Below are 21,212 nucleotides of genomic sequence, written 5' to 3'. Positions count from 1 at the left end.
TTAATAGGACCTATCAAGTTTGATATATATTGTCTCAGGTGACAACCAAGAATATAGCTACTGTGGAAAATTAAGATATATTTATAGCGCATGAGTGACTCTACTTAGATGTAGGTACCCTCCCTGACAGTGCTTGTGAAAACCCTTATATGTTATCTAACCCTTCACTAAATAACAACTAGCAAATTGAGCTGACAATAATTACTCTTATATTTCTTTTACTGTGAAGGACATGTTCTGCTGCAGTAAATTTCTTTTCTACAAACAGTGAGGTAAGATAAAATATGAATGTTTTATGTGAATACTACATTCCTGACTCTGTATGAGCAATTTTCTTATGTTGTAAGGATTGAAGAACTAGTCCAATTTAAACACCTGCATTTACCTCAGATATAACCTTCATTTGAACTGAATGATAAGATTATTTCCTATAGGTTCTAAGATAAAATAAACTGGTTAAATCAGCAGCTGGATAAGAGGCAGAAGTATGAGCCAAGTGAAGACAGAGGAAGAAATGTCTCTCAGAAAAGTTTGCCCTGATCAATATGCTCAAGTTCACCTAATAAAGCTACCTAGTAATCACTCAGAAATGAGTGGGAGAAAGTAGTGGACAGGTAGGAACCACAGCTGATAAAACTGAGTGAGTCCATCATAGGATCACCAAGAATGTGAAGGGGCACTAGACTCTGTGCAATCTCTGTTCTTGAGGGTTTTCATGATCCAACAGAACAAAGCCCTGAGCAATCTGATCTGACCCCTCAGCTTACCTTGCTCTGAGACAGAGGTTGCCCTCCAGAAGTTTCTTTAGCTTTAAATATTCAGCGATTCCATGGCTGAAGATAATCAAAGGCATCTCAGATTTAGAATGATCATCAAGAAGTTTCGAGTTGTTTCTGACAATGTTGAAATGAAGTGTTTGTACCACTCACTTACATGGAAAGTTGTGAGACCGATCAGCTGTTTCACAGATTTTCCAACTCCTGCCAGTTCTCTTGTCTGTGCAAGAGACTAGATAGCTCTGGGAAAAAAAAAAAAAAAAAATCCTTCCAAGTACGTGTCTGCCTGTCCATCCGTTGGTGTACTATGACCTAGCACTCATCAATCTTTACTTTTTGAACCATGGTAAGACAATGAAGTTCCCATTTTTAAACTATAAACTGGCTTTACAGGAAAGCTGTTAGGTTTTGGGGTGGAGAATAAATAAGGGATGAGAGAGACCAGTTAGCAATTCACTTTTTATTTTTGCTATAGATAAATATTTGGTGATAAAAGCAGGTACCTCATAATGAAAAAAATCTCAAAGACAAAATTCTTTAGATCTATCAATTTGTAATGAAGTGGTTATCTCAGTTCATCTTCAGCTTTTTGATTAGCATTGTGTTATACTATTTACATGCCTGCATACAAGACTGCATCAAAATTATTGGTATGTTTTTCATATCAATAGATGAAAAAATGAGTAAATATATATATTTTTAGTTAACACTACATGGATTTTGAATTTTGTTCAACCTTCATGGAAGTTAAAGAATGTTGCTTTAACATCTTTTGAGGAAGCTCACTAAAATAAAATAAAATAAAATAAAATAAAATAAAATAAAATAAAATAAAATAAAATAAAATAAAATAAAATAAAATAAAATCAGATAAAGCAGATGACAGCGGACATATCCCATGATAAACATATATATGGACCTATTATTGTCTACTTGTACATTCATACACAAATACACACTTTCCAAATGATAGTTTATTCATCATTTTCTCACCATCACAATTATATCACTGTGTCTTACCTAACCTATCCTTACTTTGATAAAAGGTAATAGGTTGGTCTGAGAAGCAGACTAGTCTTTCAGTTAAGGCTTGTATAAAAAAGAGCAAAATTTTCAAAAAGCCCATAGTGAATCAGAAATCTACTCTACCCTGAGAGTCAATGGGGCTTGAGTGCCCAACACTCTAAAGATATACTGAGAACTTGCCTCTATCCTTGATTAGACATACAGGAAGGCAAAAGGACTACCAGCCAAAATTATCCTCCTGCCTTTCAGTTTTGCTTTTGCCCTAACTCTGTATCTAGGCTCTTTACATACATACACACTCATATAAAAATGAAGTATATGTTTGAATAGACACTGTTTCTTCACTCACACTGAAATACCACTGTGGTTATTTGACAGTTTTCAGGAAAACCACATATATCTGGTGCCCACGTACCAATTAATGTATTTGCCTGTCCTTCCAATGTTGCTGATTGTTCCTTGGGCTTAACCTTAGACAGTGACTTAGTTAAACGCTATATTGAATTTCACCATTTCCATTTGAACTACCTTTCTGGTAGTTCGCTGAAGGGTTTATAGTTATCATGAGTGACCAAAGTACTTGGATGTGTGTACTTAGGTCAATGTATAGGCCTATACATGTGGAAAGGGAGTGAAATCTTTTAAAATAAAACAGCTGCACAAGAAATGGTCAAGCCATTGAAGGCAATATGATAGCTGCTATTAAATCCCACTTTGAGAAGCTTCCTTTAGCTTTGATGATTTTTTTTCATCTCAAAAGTTGCTATCAATTTTTCAGTGACCTCAACTCAACCTCACAAAATCAACCTAGCTTCTAGTCTGTTCGTATTTTCCTTATGTGGTGACAATAATAATAAAATAAAAATAGTAATTTACCCCAAAAATGAATATGACAAAAAAAAAAAGGATTATTTTGGTTTTGAAAATGAATTTTATTTTGTTTTTGCAAGACCATTACCCTGAGTTGGCTCAGATCAGGATCCCTTTAGTCTAAGGTTCAGGGAGGTTTGGATACACAGTTTGAGACTTCACCTTTAATTGTAACCAAATGCCCTGTCTTACAAGCAACTGAGGGTTACCATAAAGGTGTTCTCAGCTTTTCAGGAGCTGTTGCTGTGCTTGGAATAAAAATTATTTATCCAGTGCTTGCTCAATACAAAGTCTGAATAACTCATATTCTCTATCTATGTTAATAGTGTCTTTATTAAACATCCTTGCAATTTTGGTCTCAGATATTCCCATTCAGGTAGGAAATGAAGGCATAAAAACCATGGTCTCTGTATCACCTAGAGCTGCGCTGCCTACATGAGAGTGGGACCCAGCAGCACAAGTTACACACTGAGCATCTTTTTCTCAGTGCATATGAGACATCCTGCAATGAGATCAACAGAATCCCTATGTCAAAGAGAAGATTTCTTGTGGACCTCATGCTGAACACATCTTAAAATATTACCTCTCCTCAAGACTTAAGTGACTTGGCCAGTATAGAGTTCCTATATTTCAGCCTGGGAAATCTGTGCAGCGTATGTGCACTCCACCCCACACTTCAGGAAGCAACACGTCCTGCTGCACATGCAACATTTCATTGCTCTGCATATTCACAGTAAATCTGACTTACAGAGCCTTTACTGTGTATGTTCCCAATGACTGGGCAGCACATGGGCAGTAGGTCCATTAGACAATCCCCAGAAGTGTCAGTCTTACTGTGCAGGCATGCAGTGACTTTGTCACATGTGCATAATAAATATGATGCTCTCCAAAAGTGTTGGGCTGACTATGAGAGTTCATGCAGTCTTGTGGTTACCACCAGGCTGTGTACAACCTGCTCATAGAGCAGCCAGGGCAGAGCATCTGACCTGCCACAGAAAGCAAACAGCTTGAAATCTTAACAAATGTATAAATTATTCAACAGCTGCCTAAACAATGTTTCTGGGCTGAAAAAAAAAAAAAAAAAAAAAAAAAAAAAAAGAGAGAGAGAGAGAATGTGTTCAGTAAATCCAGCTGTTTAGTAGTCTTAAATCAGCAGTTTATGAAGGTGCCTCTGAAGCTCATGGTCTTCTCTTGAACATTGGCAACTGCACCTCTATTCTCACACTGGGATAAGTGACCTTCTACCTCCATCTGCATGTTCCAAACCCCACCTCAGATAACGAAGGAGCCGGTTTCTTTCATAGCCTGGGTGATATTTCTAAACAAAAACAAACAAACAAACAAAAAAAAAATCTGTGTTTTTGTAAAGTCAGTGGAAGGACTTTAAAATATACTCAAATCAATATCTACAGCAGTTGGCCAGAAATGTGAATACTTATAAAGTAAGAATGACATCTAGGTTGATAAGTGCATGGAATACCTGTCTTGAGGATTTATGCACCTCTGTTTTTGCTCGTCCAGAATTGACACAGCCTCTCAAAATTACAGAAAATGTCTGGAGCAGAACTGGGGCATTCGAAGCTACTAATTTTGCTGTCACATCATAAATGCTGTAGGTGACATTTGATTTCTTAGCCAAGACTATCAGCACAGGCTGAGTGAGAGGGATGGTCTCGGAAGTGCTCTGCTTTCCAGCCTGCTCTGCTCTTCACAAAGTCACGCAGCCCTCAGCACCACATGCAGTAACATGCAGCATTGAGTATTAGGTTAGATCTGATGGAGAAAAACAGGAAGTCAGCTTCCCATGTGGAGTTTGTGAGTTCACTTTTCTCATAGCTGGTTCACTTTCTTCTGATGGGATGTCACCCTATACTCCTTGGTACACACCAGAAAAGTTCTGTCTCTCCCACAGACTAACCTTCTCATGGTTACAGAAATTAGCATGCCAGGTGAAGGCTTGGGTTTGCCTGCCAGACTGCCTCTTCCAGAGCAATGGTTGCTGTTTTTCCATGCAGTGTCCAGCTGTTGAACATCCTGATGAGATATTGCACCACTCCACAGGAAACCAGCAAAGATAGTGGAGGGCAGCTAGGCGGTACGGCTGTTTGGTGGGGAGACCTGTTACTGCTTAACGTTCCTCACATACCCACATCTCCCTGCTCACCTATGTGCTATTGTTTTACTTCATATGGAAAAATGTTAATAAAAAAAGCAGAACCACTGTCCACCAAGATGAGGCAGCCACAAGCAAAGTTAGATGTTACACAGTTACAGCTATATGAAAGTGTCAAGAAAAAAACAAGACCATTATTGAAATGTTTTCATATTTTATTTAATTTTAATTTAATTTAATTTTATATTTTATTTTATTTTTGTTATTAAACAAAATATTACAGAAATGTCATCCCCAATTTTATCATAGTGCTATGAATTTTGCATTACATGTATGCTCTTGACAAATATTCTTGCAAGTACAATGTAATTCTGCAACCTTTTTACAAAATCTTCAGAAGAGACAAAAAGAAGTGAACTACCTTGGGGCCAGATTCTGTTCTCAAATGCATTCTTCCTCCTACTGACTTTGGTGGGGGTTTAGATTAAGGATAAAACAAAATGCCTAAGAGTTCAGATTAACCATATTAGTTTGTGAGGTACTGACAAGTTTCTAGGGAGTGTCATTCTGATTTTTACGACAACTTTTTCTCTGAAGGTCTTCAGTAGGAAGACATCTTAAATGAGCACTTACCGTGTCAGGAGTCTTTCAGCTATTCAATCACTTTCCCATACTTCTTCCAGTTTTTGCAGTATGTCCTCCTCTCATGCTTCAGATCTTTTCATCCTCTTCACCTTTCCCTATAATATTTTTTACATCTCCTTTCTTTAGTCTGCTTTTCTTTCTCTGACCTTTTCCCTCTCTATTCTTACTTCCAAATCCAGTTTTTGATTTAGCTTCTTTCTCGGACTCTCTATTCAAAGTCTGTAATGTTACCCCCACTATAGAGTGCATCCCTTTTTCCTGCTATTTTTAGGTTGCTATTTCAATATAAGTTTGTTTTTCCTCAACATTCTTAAAATCTCTCTTCTATATATTTTATATATTTTTCATATTCCTTTACTTTCTAAATCATTACACCCTGGTCAGTTCCAAATGTAACCTTCTTCTCTGCTGTTATAGTATCTATTTGTGTGATGCTCTCACTCACAACTTGCTCTACTTCTCCATCCCTTCAGTTCTTAAAGGAAATGGCATACCATGATAAATCTCCATACAAAACTTCAAAGTTGCTACCCAATCCTCTGCAGTTTTCTTCATAACCCACCCCATCAGGAAAAATTTATCTGTTGCCTACATCTTCTCACCAGCTGGTAGACAAGAACTCACATTGCTTAAGAGAGCTAAGGCAAAAGCAGTTTGGGTTCTTTAAATTCATTGGGGTTCCATACATTCTCTATCTACAGCAGAAGGCTTTTGGTTATCACAGGTATTCTCCATTAGAAATGTCTTCATTCTGGAATAATCATTCTATTACATTATCAACACTAGGTATGGAACAGGGTAATATCAATATTGTTCTTGAAGAACAAGTCTGCTTAGAAGACATGATCTATGAGCACATTCCAAGACTACAGCTCTTCAGATGCATATATTTCCACTGAGGATAGGAAAAATACCTGCTCATCTGCTTAGAATTTTGAAGCCAATCCTTCAAAGTCATGTAAAGTGTTGTTTCTCAACCTACCTACTGCTGAAAATAGGGCATGAATCAATGGAAATGCTGCAAGAACTCAGCTGACAACATCCAGATAGATTCCTGTTTTTAATATGTTAGGAAAAAATAAAAAAATAACAAGAAATAGAAAGAAATAGATCAGATGTATCTGACGGTCTCCAACAAAACCATTTAAAAGCATGTATTACTGTGAAAATTGTTTATCTACCTACTTATCTTTATCTACCACTTTCAACCACAAAACTAGTTCCTTCTATGCTGCCTTTTTTTTTTTTTTTTTTTTTTTTCTGGTATCAGAGAATCACTTTCGACTTCCCTACATCTCCTTTCAAACTAGCAGCAAGGACACAAGTTACTCATCTTTCCTAGAGTTCTTGCAATCTGACAAGAAATTCTTGGACATTCTGAAAGTAAACCCTTGCTCCTTGCACTACCATCAGTTGATCTTTTTCTCTAAGAGGCCACTTCAGCAATCCCTTTGCTTCTTTCAGATCAAGGCCTGATCAAGAACACAAATCCACAGTCCTTTCCACAAAGAATGACTAGAATTTTTTGCACTTAGACTGCTTTTTAGAAACACAAGAAGTCTTTCCCATACAGAAGATATACTTGCTTACAGAGAATTGTGAATTTTGTTTTTTTTTTATGCCACCTAAAAACATGAAGATGAGCAATGTAAGCACCTGTGTTGGTACTTTTCTTCCTCTGCTATATAGAATTTTAAAGTTTAATTGGATGATAATTTCACAGTGACCATAAGGATATGTTTTGTATCTACAGATATATGCCATGAATAACTGCAGAAGTTGCTCCTAGTATGATGACTAAGTAAATGCTAGACGATATATCAAGGAAGTAGTTGATTATTTGCAGATCAAAAATTGGTCTTGAGTAACAAATAAGTTTTCCACTTCTAAATGGCTATCTTTTCTTTTCTTTTCATGCAATAGCAGACAGATTCTGCATGGGGAATAAGAGGATCATAAGATCTGTGGATGGATGGGTAGAGGCTAGTGTTAGCTTGGGCTGCATACCTGGGTCTCCTTTTGTTCGCTGGCAGAATTTCTCAGGGCAAGTCCTTAAGCAGAGATGAAGGCTGAACTCAGTGGTAGAGGCTTTGTTTAACATGCTGCTGCATTAAGTCCACCAAACAGACTTCAGATAAGTTGGTAGGGACTTGGACTAGCAACACAGAAATGAAAAGCTTCATTCTCTATTCATGGTCTCTTAAACTATTAACTCCCACTTGAATTGCTCCACTAGATTCTCACTGTAAGGTCTTCAGCCTTTCTTTTGTTCTTTTCTCTTCACTTTATCCTGTTGATTGTGCAGGAGAGCATTCTAGACATGTAGAATTTCAAGCTGAAAAGTCCCTTCTACTGGAAATTTAAATAGATTAGACACTATGAAAATATCTTGCAGCATGCACGTGTTGCGTGTTACAAGGGAGTGCAGTTTCTGCCTGAGTCCAAGCTATTAATAATGATTTGTATGGAGACTAAGTAACAGAAAAAAATATTTAGGAAAAGATTTCTTAGTTCTTATAAGATTGATTCTTTGGTAGGCAACTTTCTTAGTTTATGAAGTAATTTAGAAAGTGCTGTGTTGTAAATTACAAAGTACAGTACATAGCACTCAGGCTAAGGGCAGTTTTGTTATTATGACTGCCTGAGATCTGATAAACTATTATATCTGCCTTTATAAACACTTTATTAAATATCACACTATCGCAAACCCAAGAATGTTGTATAAAAGCAACTTGAGCAATTCAACATCCACTTTTTGTCATAAAAAAAAAGAAATATTCTCTTGATTAGTTTCTATGAAGCATAATAACTGTAAAATAAACAAGATAATCCTTATGTAAACAGCACAGGGTACGTGGAGCACAGAAATGGATAGAGGCACAAAGAACATTCTTGGCTTTAAAACTTGAAAGCAAATTTCCTCTTCATTTAATCTAGTTTAATAATAGTTTTAATTGCAGTATTTTTAAGTCACTGGAAAAAATAAAAATAAAAAACTTTCCTAGTTTGTGGATATATTTTGTTTTGTTTTGTTTTGTTTTGTTTTTTGTTTTTTTTTAACTGCATCTCTCCTCCAAGGAAGCATCCCCTGGACAGCAATGAATCTTTGTGTTCATGAGTTGCTTCAGATATACCCCTAGATTTCAACTGCCTGGCAACTATTGTTCTGTTCTTCATATGTCAAAGAAACAAGGTTTGGCTTGCCTGCACCCAGAGTAAATGTCTAACCTAGGGTTCACTGGCAACACGCCTTACTCCATAGTAGAAAAGCAACAAGTGTTTCATGGCTATAACCATAGGAAATACAGACTTGTCTGATAATCAGCTCTTTCCCATCTTCAAACATTTCCTTCATGTCAGACATAATGTATGGATTATCCCTGGAGGTCTTTAAAAGACGTTTAGATGTAGAGCTTAGGGATATGGTTTAGTGGGGACTGTTAGCGTTAGGTCAGAGGTTGGACTCAATGATCTTGAGGTCCCTTCCAACCTAGAAATTCTGTGATTCTGTGATTTTAATTTCTTTTTTCTCATTATTTTAATCCCTAATTTTGAAGGCTGTACATTCCCATACTTGACATTCTCACAGTGACCAATGTCTACAACACTGTGCAAATGTTACATAGTGAAACTTCATGTGGCCAGCTGAGATGCAGAGACACCTGCCTCCGCAGAGACCATCATTGTGGATGCCAAAGAGAGCAGTATCAGACCTTTTTCAAAAACTAGATAATTCTCAAACATTACTAATTTTGCCAGATCCTAATGTCTCTTTTGAACTAGAACACTGACTAAGGTGGTTATGTAAATACTGGAAGGAAATTACTAAATCCTGTGGGGTTCTATTTTTTTTCCAAATTCTCATATAAGCATACACGTGTGTGTTAATCAACTTATAAAACATGTTTAACTCCTATAATAAAAATATTAGACATAAACAATGTCAGAATTTAAAGTTCTGTTTTTATCTTATTTATAACCTCATAGCATCCATCCTACAGATAGCAGATTCTCTGTTGACAGCAACCATGGGAATGTGTAGTAGCAATCAGTATTTAAAATGGTTGGAGTCCAGGCTAAAGACTGGGGTGCGCTGAAAATTCCCCAATGTTTTTAATGGAAGACAGTGAGGGAGGAAAGGACAGTTAGCTTATTTTCCAATGTCTAGTATAGAAACACTAGAAATTCTAAAAGAGTCAGGAAAGAAAGAATCTTATTTAAAATTATTCTTTCAAAACAGTGACATAATTCTGGACTAATATTTCAATCATTAGATCATAATTGCTGGATTTCATAGTTTTTTAGGTTAAGGGAAGAAAAAGAAAAGAAAAGAAAAAAAAAAAAAAAACTATGCAGTTTCATATTATATTTCTCATTTGAGCACTTCCAAAAATAAGTAATTATGGTTCCTGTGATCTTGAAGATATGCAACATATAACTACAGTCATTATTTAATTGGAAATGTTACTGATTTTATGAGAAAACAGAAAAGTGTATGAGGGTCTTTCTTTACCATTTGCTGTTAGGCTACCTCTGGTGATTCCCATTTTGTCATGGCACATGAAGGGTAAAGGTTATTGTAGAAAAAAATGTCAGAAATGTCAGAAAGCAATCATTGAAAAGGCCTGTGCCAGTCAAGCCTGGGGTGTTCCAGCCTACTGGAAGATAACCTGTCTCCAGACTCTTACCCATAGTCTAAAGAAGGAAGCAATCCTTCCCCATAGAGAAAAGTATTTGAGCATATTATACCTACTCTTTTACAGAAGCTGGATAAGCATCAAGGTTTTTCACTTATACTAATGCCATCTTTCATCTAATTTACCATTTATACACCATTTCTGAAACCCCCAAATTTAACCTGTGGCAGATTTATGAGGAGTCAGAGTGAGAAAATAAATTTAACTTCCATTATTAACTGCTAGGTAGCACTGTACACACTTACACACTCCTATGGCACATTATGCTTTCTTAGTCATGCACCACCTCAACATAGATTAGGTCAGTGTCCTCCCAGGGATTATCTTCCTGTTTTTTATTATTATTATTCCTTTATCAGGAGGGTGGATGCAACATTTGCCACATTTATACATTGTTATATATTTTTAGAGATAGACCAACAGGCAAGAGCAACAAAATGTCTTGCAGATGTACCACAGTGTTCAGTGCAACTCCACATTTAATACAGACTGCGTTTATCATTAGTCTAGAGGGTAGAAGCATAGTTATGTCATTAGCACAGCAATTAACGTGTTATGTGGTAGTCAATAAATGTAATTACTTGTACTTAAACAGAGACATGTAGTTTAGCTTACACAAGAGAAACTAACCCAAGTTAGCAAGTTTTTTTTCCGAAACGATTTTTAAGGGGAACACAAAAGGGAGGAGCTTTTCTCCTCTGGCTTTTCAGAAGAGTTTCTAGACCACGGTGCCTCTAATCAGGATTAGATGATAGCATTTGAAACACAGGCAGCTGGGGCTCTGTTCACCACTCTCCCTGGTTGCAAAGCTGCGTTGCTGAGCTGATAACAGACAAAGATTTAAAAGCCTATCCCAGGCACAAGCTCATCTCTTTGGGAGCTGTCTTGGTGATATGTGGGTGAACCTCTGCCCAGTACACGTGGCCTAATGGTCACAGAGCAGCATACATAAGGAATACCATTACCTACAAAGGTATTAGGAAAGTGTTCCCAGCTGAAATCCTTTATCCAATTCCAGTTGTTGTTTGAACAACAAAAACATTAAGGGCAGCATTGTTCCATTTGCTACTGTGTAAAACAATGCAATGACTGTTTAGAATCACATTTTGTTTCATGAGTAGCTGAATTTACTGTGGGAGTAGAGAAGCATTTACATCCAGAAAATATGCATTCCTCAAAGCAGATGTTTTTGATTTTAATAACATCAGCCTGTAGAAATGAATATCTGAAATATTCTGATTGCTGTGTGCATGTTGCTGTTTAGGACTAACACTCCGTTGTGGTGGGTGTGTAGAAAGATTCAGGAGCCACCAGGAGAAATAAGCTGCTGCTAACTCAGCTACCAAGAATAATGCTGCATTTTTTTTTCTTTGAAAGTCACTTTAAAATGCCCTCCTGTGCAGAAGAATGTCATTTTATGCACTGTAGATATGCTGCATTATAGATCCATAGACCCCTACTTTGAAAATTGCACATGTAAAATTGTTTGCGGTGTGCGCCTTTACTTTTCCACACATGCAGCCCAGATGTGCGCGTGCACATATCATACGAAATGGGCATGTTCTGTTTTTACAAGTTAGGACATATCTTTAGGAACTGTGCACCAATGGAATTGGGGGAAGCCCTTCATGGGCTCCAGAATATGCAGGGCATAGCCCCTGGCTTCCAGCTAAGTAAAGATGTATGTATATCCAGGGCTCAATTTTCCCACTGCTCTGTCTATACTGAAGACTGCAGTCTAGCATAGAGCTCCCTGAAGTGACTATAAAACAGTGCTTGCTTCAGCGCAGTAGCACAGACCTCAGTCCAGGCTAGCTTCTCAGTGAAAAACTGAGTAAAAATAATCTTTGTGTTCTGCCTTTCTAAGCAAGACTGCTCATTGTATTACAGCCAGCTCAAGTACATATAAATTATTTCTTTTAACAGTACACACTTGCAAACCTTAAATTCATGTAAATGAGAACCACTTTCCTAAGCAATCCTATTGCCTTAAGCAGGAAGACTTTTGCTGGTGAGGACTGTGTCTGTCAGTTTTTGTGGTCTTTCTTTTTTCCATGGATATATTTTGTAGGTGTTGTTCACTGTATGGCTAGGATTGGCATATCTGATCTGCAGATCCTTCTACAGCTTTCTTAATAAATAAATAAATAAATAAATAAATAAATAAATAAATAAATAAATAAATAAAAAGGGTTCTGAAATCAACTCTAATCCATTTTTTAAAAATGAAAACAGTAATAAGATTTCCATTTAGCAACATATAAGAACATTTTTAACTTAAATGACTTACTTTTGAAAGAATAAATGCATCCACTACCTCTGCTTTCTGCTTCCATCGCTGCTGGAGTTCCAAGTGACTGATAACTTAGGAAGCCATGCTGCCTGCATGTCTGTGTGCTGAGAACGGGAAAAAGCTGGACTGTGAGACTACACATGAAGTCATTTTACTCAAGTGCTGCACTTCTGAATCACAGAAGCCCGGTAGCAAACCACTGGACCTAGCAGCTATTCTCTGCTCTCTTGGTGCCCTAAAGTAGGATTTGGGTGATCAGAGTTAAGCCAAATCAGGACTTGATAATAAGAAAAAAATAAAACAAGGCACGAAGTTAGCAAAATATTCCTAGCACCTGAGAAGCAGACTTGCTAGCATTGAACGAAACAGTTTTAGGATGTATAAATGCCATTTTACAGTGGAACACGACCCTTAAAAATAAATTCTCTGTAAGGCAGATTTTTAGAGGTACTGAGATGCAGAGAGCTGCGTATTTTGGTTTCCAAACATATCTAGGGCTTAAATCATCAAAGGGATTTATATGCTGAACCTGCGCATACTTCAAGGAGCATTAGACTTCTTGCCACTTTGAAATCCTCCCCCTAAAGTATCTGTCTTTATTTTAGTATGTGAATCTCTCTATAAACCTGGCCCTGTGAAACCAAAGCTGTGTTTCAGCTCCACGGGTGGATAAACGATCTCAATCATTAATAGTTTGGGAGGAACTAGAAAAAAAAAAAATAATAACAGCCTTACGTGTTCAGATGGATGGTAGGGCATTAATTCTGGCTTCAGGTTTTGCGTATCTGTAAACCATGGGAGGGCACTGCCAGTGGCATCATAAATAACCAGAACATGCCCCTGCAGCGGTCAGACAGGAACCCTTGCGCCAGTGCCGCTCCCGTGCGAGTCCCGGGGAGCTCTGTCTCTGGCCGGGGGGGGAAAGGGAGGGGGGGGGCAGGGGCGGGTGTCCCCGTCTCGGCGGCCGGTGGAGATACGGGGAGGTTTTTTCTCTGCAGGCGTCTTTGGATGTACCTGTAAAACAGCTGAGTGGTAAACCCGTTGAATCCTCGTGTTTTTGCTGCTAGAGAGGATCTATAAAAAGAGATTTATTGTCATATTTCCCTTTTGTGTTGTACCGTTCCTCTCCACCATAAAATATTCTCGTCGGTTTATGGCAAAGCAAATATAGCAGCTTAGTTCGTAAGCGCCCAAGTTTCCCTCTGCTGCACGCCGGGTTTCAGATGTAATTGAATTAACTCCTATTTTTGTTGACACCAGCGAGCGGGCGTCTGCCCCGAGCTGCAGCAGCGAGGCTTAGAGAGCCGGAGTTCGTGCCCAGGGCTTGTAATGCGGGGACCCAAGTGCCCCTCGAGTCTATAGGAAACCGTCCAAGCGGTTTTAGCTTTTATTCTTCCTGCAGCAGCTTTAAAGCGGCTTTATACACCAGTCAAACAAGAGCCAGCAGCTGTGGAAAAATCTAACAAATCATAAGGGCGGTTTAACGGGGAGAGGGGGAGCGAATCCCGCAAAGTAGAGGGAGCCGCTCGGGGAGCCGGCTGCGGCGACAGCCTGGCCCCTGCCCCAGGCCGGGGGACACGGGGGTGCGGGGGCACCCCATGCGCTGGGATGCTCAGGGCGCCGCACGAAGCTCGGGCAGCGTTTGGGACTGGCCGGTTCTGCTCTGGGATTTTTAACACGCTCGCCCCTAAGCCCCCCTGCTAAGTGTCCGCGGGGCCGTGCGGGGAGCGGGCGAGGGGGGGCGAGGGGAGCTGGCCCCAGCGGGCAGGTAGCTGCAAGCCGGCCCGTAATTACAAAGCAAACAAGGGTGAAATATTGGGTCGGCCTCGCCCGTGACAAGATCTGCGCGTTTTGCCGCCAATTTGTTTGTGGAGCTCTATTTAAAGGCGCTTGATTGAGGAAATGTTGAAAATAGCAGTTAGGGTTTCCCTAATGAGACCTCTAGAGGAAAGCAGTGGCATTCAGGGGGCTCGGGGGAGGGGGGGACCTTAACCCTTTCCAGCCTGCCCCCAGCCCGGCGGGGCTCCTCCGGCCTCCCCATCGCCCCCTGCCCTCCCTGGGGGCGCCTCCAGGGCTCCCCACCCCCCAAGCCTCCTCTCGGACCCCCTCGGCCTTTCGCATCGCGACCCCCGGCGGGCTCTTGGGGGCGGTTTGGGGCAGGGCCGGGGCAGGGCTGAGCATCCCCGGCCCCTGCCGGCGGGGGAGGTCGGGGACCCCCCCTCCTTATCCCCCCAGGGTGCGCCCCGGCAGGACCGCGCCGTCGGGGCCGTGCCTGACGGCCGCTCCCCGTTTGCCGGGCCGGGTTGTGGAGTGGCTGCGGGCTGGTGCTTCAGGAGAAGCAGGGGCCCTGAGAAAGGCTGAGACGGCTGGGAATGTAGTGAGCAAGTAACGAGATTTGTCACATTAATATGCCCCGCGCCGGGGCCTTGTGACACTCTTCTCCATGCATTCATTGCTCCCTTTTCCCTCACCGTGTGAGCCTGCCCCGGCACTAATGCCCGCAACCTCCCATACACTTCCATGCTCAATTAGCGCCTGTCTGAATTCCCTACTAAATACAAATGAGATCCTTGGTAAAACGCATGTTGATAATATTTTGAAAGGTGCTAAATCCGGGAGGGAGCGCGGATTTCAGCCCTCTTTCAGGTTTCTTCTTCGAGTGCTAACACTTGAGCGACATTGAAATCTCCCGGCCGGCTCCCGGTTTTATAAATCAACTCGAGTGCCGAAAAAAAAAAAAAAAAAAAAAAAAAAGGATGGCTTCGGAGCTGCCCTGCCTGCAGCCTGCGGGGCCCTCAGATGCTACCCAAGGCACGGCTGCTCCTCCGCCTCCTCGGCCACCTCGGCATCACACTGCACTCTCGGCACTTATGTTGAATGTAGAGATACATACCTGGACCAAGATCAAAATGGTCCTTTAAGGAATACCTAATAAAAAAGGGGGCATTGTCTCTTCCTAGAGGGAAGAGAAATGAAAAGCAGAAAAACAACGTGTTGACTTTGTAAAATATGTTCTGCGCGGGGACGTAAAATAGTTTTTTGTTGTTGTCGCATTTACACCCAACGTTTTGGCCACGGCTCCGTTTCCCTGCAGGTTTCAGGAGGTAAATGACACTCGGTTCCGTATTTCTCTGCTTCTTCAGCTACTTTCCCAAATAATTTTTTTTTTTTTTTTGGTGTGCGAGTGTGCCGGCGAAGGAGAAAAGGAGAAGCAAAGAAGCGTTTTGCATATGCACGGCTCAGCTCTATCATCTGCAGGAACGTATTGCACAGGACGGCCTCGCGTTTCCAGTAAAGTCTCCTGCCTTCTATTTATGTTATGCCATTTCTGTTTGTAATTATTTTTATTTTAATTTTATGTCATTTTTAACAGAAGCCAGACCGTTTTTCCCTCCGTGTTTTGTACACAATGCTCTCTTTCTCGATAAGATGTTCTTTCCTATCTTTTCGGTTTTTCTTTTAAAAATGTTTATAGTTCCCCACGAGCAATTCTCCAATATTTCTCTCTTGTATTTTAAGGACTTGTCCCTGTCTTACTTTATTTGTTTGTGTGAAATTTAGTTTGAAAGGAGATCAGAGAGAGCAGGAGGGGTTTGTAATAAGAGAATGACCAAGTGACCTAAAGGCTGATTATATGTCATTAACTGGAGACTCGGTGTATCCAAATTACCAAAAAGACCTCACTCAGCCAGATCAATTACACCGAGATACTCGTAGAGGAATTGCGGTTCAGGCAGCTACACAGGCTGATGCCTCCAACAAGTGTGCAGCCGACTTGTGCAGCAGTCGGCTGCTTAGTTTTAAAGCCCAGCCCGGCCGGGCGGGCCGGACAAGGGGTGCTGCAACAGGTACACGGCGCGGGGGCACCGGGAGGACGACATCGACATTTTGGGGCGAAATTGCCCCTAATTGTCAGCGCTCCGGACGGATCTTTTTAAGGCAAGCTAGATTGCCTTTGATCTGTGAAAACCGCTTAAAGCCCAGCCTTGTTAAATGGGCTCTCTCCATGAATAACGACAACAGGAGTGTTGAGTTTTGTCAGCCTAAACTCCAAACGATGCCAGCCTAACCTCCAACGCTTCCTCCAAAGCGAGAATTTCAGATGCTGGAGGAAAAATATTCATTAATAAAAGCAATGACACTCGCGAGCTAGTTCACCAGCGCTGAGCTCAAGAGCAACTTCGAGATGCTCTTTCCCAGGAATGCAAAGAGCATGACACCGAAAAAATGTGTGCGTGTCCTCAGACACACGTGTGCGTGGTTATACATGCGTGGATTGAGGAGAAGGCCAACCCACCAAATACTGCGCTTTCACTGCGGGATCTGAGCAAGTCTTTATTGTTCTTCTGAAGAAGAAGGGGTCTCAGGTTGAGTTCGTTGTGTTTTTCTTTTCTTTCTGCGATTCCTTTGCACGGTCGAAATGCAACTCTGGATCCTCGGTCACAAATATAAGCAATCCTCGAATAATTGCTTACACATGCAGGGGTAAAACGCGTACGGTCCCGCGCTTACCGCCAATCACTGCGACTCACAAAATGGTCAGTGTCTTGGATTTTTCTCGTCTCTACTCTTTTTTTTTTTTTTTTTTTTTTTTTTGTATACACAACGGCTGTGAGATTATCATGCCTGAAATATGTGGGCGTTCATTCCCGATAATAGTAACGTAAACCAGGGTTCCTCCACCTCCAATGGCAGCAATTAATTCGGGCCTGGTGGGCCCAATTCTGCCCTCTGCCCTACACGTTGGAATAAAGGTTGCGTGAGCGTAACTGAGGGTATAAGTAGGCCCATTAGGCACAAGTCCTTTTCATTAACCCACGCTGACAGGTTGACCTTCAAATGATATTTCTCCGGTGCCTCTTAAAAAAAAAAAAAAAAAAAAAATCCCCTTTCTAGCGGGTTTGCGCTCTTCTGCGAACTCCTAAGCGGTGACCCGGGGAAAGAAAATGCCGCATCCTTGGGCCAGAGGGTACCTCGGCTTCCCCAAATCCATCCAAGAAGCATCCCCCTCTCCCGCACATTGGCTCGCAGGTCAATGACATCATGGACTCCATAAATTCAAATGCTATTTCAAGCCCTGCGCCGGGCGGCTGAGCGATGTGGTAGGCAGAAACCCAGGAGGGGGCAGGAGAGCAGGGCTTAGGGGTGCCCTTGGGGTGCCGGGGGGCGGATGCTGCCGGGCTGAAAGGCACCGCCGAAGAGAAGGGAGGAGCCGGGCGCTGCCGCTCGGAGTGGGGACAAGCGGGGACGGGCGTCGGGAGCTCCCCGGGCGGCCTTGCTCCGGCCAGCATCGTGCCCCCCAGATGGCCCCGTCGGTGTCGGGCACCCCTGGGGAAAAAGGGGCAGAAGGGGAGCGAGCCAAAGTGCTCGCCACCCCCGCCAGGCGCTTTTACGCCCCTGGGCTGTTGATGAAAGCGCCCGGCCCGGCGTGCTTGCGACTCTCCCGCCCGAAAGCCCCGAGCAGATGTGCGCTTCCGACCACCCAGCTCCGGCACCTCTTCCCCGTTTCCATAAGGTTTCGTCCGACTGTGAGAAATTAGCTTAATTCGCAATTTAGTTTAATTCACGCAAGAGCGGGCTGGGACGGTCTGGGGGTGGGAGCAGGACTCTGTTGTTTTCTTATCCCCAAATTTCTCCCTACGTACGCTTGCTTGGCCGGGAGGAGCGAAGCGACCTGGCGATAAGTGGCCCCGACTCCCTCCCCACTTCGGCCCCGCTCTCCTCGGCCCACGGGGGCTCCCCGTTGACGGGACCGCAGCGACCGGGGGCAGCTCCGGCTCCGCGCTGCCGCGGCTGCCGGACTGGGGAGGCGACAGCCGCGAGGCAGCAGCGTGAGGCAGAGGCACCCCCCTGGAAAAATTAAATAAATAAATAAATAAATAAATAAATAAATAAATAAATAAATAGCCGGGGGAGGTTTGGGGGAGGAAGGGAAGGGGGTGGGGGGTACACCAGCCTCGGCACAGTCGCCACCAAAATTTCTTAATTACGGCGGGCTAGGAGAGTCCTGTCTGGCAGCAGAGCCCGGATAAATCCCCGCCTAACGTGCAACCATTTTGGCAGGGAAATAAGTGACATAAGGCGAGAGCTTCTTTTTTTTTTTTTTTTTTTTTTCTTCCCTTTTCTAAGCGAATGATTTGTGAGCGAAAAAAAAAAAATCAAATCAATAAATGGAAGATGGGCAAAACGCTCGGGCTTTTTTAGCGGACTCTTCTAAACCTCGTATTGGGAAAGTCACTTTGGGCTGCAGCGGTTTGAAACGCGTTGATCAAACAGAAAAGGCTATTATCCCTGATCGGGCAACCTGGGTAGTTAAAAGCTGAGGTAGTACACAAGAGCTGCATTTGCTCTAAAACTCACTTTATAAAATGCATAAACAACCGCTGGGGGATAGGAGGGAAAATTATATGTAAGATCCTGCTGGGTGCTTTATCTAGAGACCCTCTTTCTCCAAAGCCAATTAAGCAATAATGATGCTAGCTTTGGAGACTGGTGTTCCGATCAATATCTCCTGTATCTTTTATTACTTTTTCTCTGCGTCATGTTTTCCGTTTCCTTCATCACAGGAGATGTTATCGGAGTCACCGTAGTGGCTTGCCACGGAGACTGTCACAGTTACAATCCAGCCCGCAGTATTTTGGAAAGCTCCTACACAAATAAGGAGAGTGCAAAGAAACACGACCCTATTTGCAAGCCAATATACCTTTCCGGCCTTGACAATGTCCGCTTCTTCTCCGCATGAGGGAAAACACCGCAGCAAAACAAAGCCAGAGAACCGCTGCAGAAGCTCGGTGGGTTTCCAGCCTGCTCGCTGCAGAGCTGGTACCCCGAGAGGCTGGGACACAGCGTGCCCGCGGCCTCTCTGCATTTTCAAAATCTGCGCCGGAGATGCGTTATTTCCTCGGGGTGATACAACATGTGTGCACGCAGATCGACACAGAGATATTTATCGGTCGTTTTAAGTGCCGGCATGTGTGCGTACGTACGGATGTCCGCGTATTTACATACGTCCTACATCTGGACTAGCTTTTCACTTTCATCCTCCGTTTACACCCGGCCGCACACGGACACGGGCGCAGGTTTAGACGCCCGTATGCCGAAGCTCCTGTCCCCTGGGCACGTCCCGGGGCCGGCCCCAGCCCCGCTCTCCCCTCGAGCTTCGCCCCAGGGGTTCCCGCAGCACCGCAGCCCCGTTCAAAGCACCGAGGCCGCTCCTCCTCCGCCGGCCTCGGCCGCGGAGCCCGCGGCCTCCCCGCCGCTCCTTCTCCCCCGGAGAGCCCCCAGCCAGCTTGGGAGCCCCCGGACCCCCTCGGCCGAGGGCGGCAGCCCTTCCCCAGGCCCTCGGGGGCAGCCCGTGTGCTTGCCGCCGGCGCGGAGCTGCTGCCCCCCGAGCAGCGTTTTAGCCGTCCTTTCCCCCGGGGCCCCCCCAGAGGCGTCTCCGCAGCCCGTGCGGAGAGCGCACGGAGCTCCTGCGAGAGCGGGGCTTGCGGTTCCCGCTGCCTCCTTTGCAGCCTGCTCCATCTCTATCTTTCTCTTTCTTTAATTTATGACCTCTCAGCTCCTGTTGACACAGTTTTCCACACTGCCTATATTGTAGGATCGCATTGTAATATACGCCGAATCAGCTCAGTCGTCAGCCAGCACACGGAAGGGTGGGTATTTGATATTTCACAGCTATTTAGGAACGCTCGGCTCCATCTGAGGATGACAGCAATTCGCCTCGCCTCCAAGTTATCCGTGAATTACAGCTCGATATCTGTTTTCCTTTCGTAACGTCTTGGAGATTAGCAAAGCGAAACACCTAAAGAATCACGGCTGCTCTCCTCCTGGCCCGCCTGTTAACCCGACGTTTAACTGTTCCCTTTCGATAGCTAAATCTGCTTTCCACAGATGCTGGTCTTTTTTTATTGCAGAAGCAGGAGCGCGGAGAAATTTTTATATATTTGTTAGTAAAAGCTAGAAAATAAGCTCTGAACATGCTGTAAAAAATATTCGGTTACTTACCAATCAGCCTAGTTAAACAAGCATGAAACTGATTTCAGGAGCATAACTGAACCGGGTGAACACTGGTCGAGGTGCGTGCCCGCAGCCGGCAAGCTGGAAGAGAATCGTTTAGAGTCGGTTTTATTGCTATTATCTCAAAGCAATTCTTTCTGGAAGAAAACACCGTCCCTGGCCAAACCCCGAGCCCTCTGCTCGGTCGGGGCGCCAGCAGCCGCGGAGCCGGAGCCAGTCCTCGCTAACGCGAAAGGCAAACCCGGTGACAACGCAGAGCAACTTCATCTCCCTCCTCTCGGAACCTCGTTACTAGTGATCTCTTTGTGTATATTAACCGGCAATAAAAATATAAGCCCGAGTGTTGCTGGGGCATGCCTAGCACAACCGGGCAATCGATAAAGTGCCCTCTGAAGAGGTTTTTATGTGTTCCTCTACCGGACCGGCACAAAGCGCTTTGTAAAAGCAACGACGGAGCTTACCAAGCTCTCACACAGATTTTTGCCAAGAAAAATCCTCGCATCCATACTGTACCTGGGTTGAGATTATCCGATATTTAAGTTTTAATGAGTTTGTTGCTTTTTTTTTTATATAACGAAGATTTTACAGTAAGGCATCTGCTAAACACTTGCATTAACCTCTGCCTCCATGATAATTTTTCCCCCCTTGTTTTAATTACATTATGGATGCGGAGGGGCAGCCAATCCTAAAAGAGGAGCTCGGCAATTAGCAGGGCGAACATCAAAAAGTTTTATTGCGGAGGGCCGCGGGCCCCGCCCCAGCCGCCAGCCATTGGC

At 43.1% G+C, this 21,212-nt stretch overlaps 2 long non-coding RNA genes across 5 annotated transcripts; one reads left to right on the top strand and one right to left on the bottom strand.

The window, feature by feature from the left end:
- Positions 1 to 1,629: 1,629 nt before the first annotated feature.
- LOC137856180 (uncharacterized) lies at positions 1,630 to 21,092 on the bottom strand. 4 transcript variants are annotated; one of them, XR_011096267.1, is made up of 7 exons: positions 20,950 to 21,092; positions 20,425 to 20,517; positions 13,156 to 13,434; positions 7,438 to 12,524; positions 6,413 to 6,484; positions 5,419 to 5,525; positions 1,630 to 3,990 (listed from the first exon to the last, which is right to left on the bottom strand). It is a non-coding gene; the product is annotated as an uncharacterized lncRNA (long non-coding RNA). The 4 variants fall into 4 exon arrangements; XR_011096265.1 differs by having other exon boundaries at positions 6,413 to 12,524; XR_011096266.1 differs by having other exon boundaries at positions 5,419 to 7,585; positions 12,418 to 12,524.
- Positions 17,752 to 20,556, top strand: LOC137856182 (uncharacterized). Its single transcript, XR_011096269.1, has 2 exons — positions 17,752 to 17,935; positions 18,987 to 20,556. It is a non-coding gene; the product is annotated as an uncharacterized lncRNA (long non-coding RNA).
- Positions 21,093 to 21,212: the final 120 nt, after the last annotated feature.

Source organism: Anas acuta, chromosome 4 (assembly GCF_963932015.1).
Source record: "Anas acuta chromosome 4, bAnaAcu1.1, whole genome shotgun sequence".
Taxonomy (NCBI): Eukaryota; Metazoa; Chordata; class Aves; order Anseriformes; family Anatidae; genus Anas; species Anas acuta.
This window is presented reverse-complemented; position numbering and strand designations above follow the sequence as displayed.